An 875-nucleotide genomic window follows, 5' to 3' on the forward strand; every position below is an offset into this window, starting at 1 on the left:
AATACAAAGGAACAAACCGTTGATACATACAATAACTTAGATGAGTCTTTAAGGCATTATTGTGAGTGAAAGAAGATAATCTCAAAATATTACATGCTGTTTAATTCCATGATAAGACATTCTAAACAAAGCAAAACTAAAAGCAATGAGAATAGATCAGTGATTACTAGGGATTAAGGGCAAGAGAGGTGTTTACTACAAAATTGCTATGGAAGGGAGTTTTTAGGGGCACCTCGATGGCTCAGTCAGTGGAGCATCTGACTTTTTGATTTTGGCTCAGGTCATGATCTCACGTTTCATGCTACCCAGCATGATCTGTGCTAACAGATATAGGACTCTGTACTAACAGCACGGAGCCTCCTTGGGATTCTCTCTCTGTCCCTCTTTCTCTGCCCCTCTCCTCCTCAAAAATAAATAAATAAACATTTAAAAAAAAAAGAGGAGTTTTTAGCAGTGATGAGATTTTTCTGTATCTTTATTGTGTTGGTGGTTACAGGAATCTATACCTGTGTTAAAACTCAGAACTATACACCAAAAAGAAAGTAAGTTATTCAGTAAGTAAATACACACACACATACACACCCACACGTCAACACTATGTTGGCATCATAAAATAGGATGTGAACATTGAAAATAGAATTTAAGTAGATGGAAAAGAGGGTATTTTAGGAAGCTAAAGAAAAGACAACTGAGAGGGAGAGACGCATAAGACAGGTTCCAGAAATAGTGACCCTTTGCATAGACTGAAGCAGAGGATGTGTTTTAAACACAGAGGAATCCTGGAAAATCTGAATAGGCTAGTCCTATGGACAGCATTTATTATTGAAATGCTACCCTGCATAAGCAACAAGAAATCTTTGAATGCTTTTGATACG

The sequence above is a fragment of the Crocuta crocuta genome, unplaced genomic scaffold (genome assembly GCF_008692635.1).
Source record: "Crocuta crocuta isolate KB4526 unplaced genomic scaffold, BGI_CrCroc_1.0 scaffold847, whole genome shotgun sequence".
Taxonomy (NCBI): domain Eukaryota; kingdom Metazoa; phylum Chordata; class Mammalia; order Carnivora; family Hyaenidae; genus Crocuta; species Crocuta crocuta.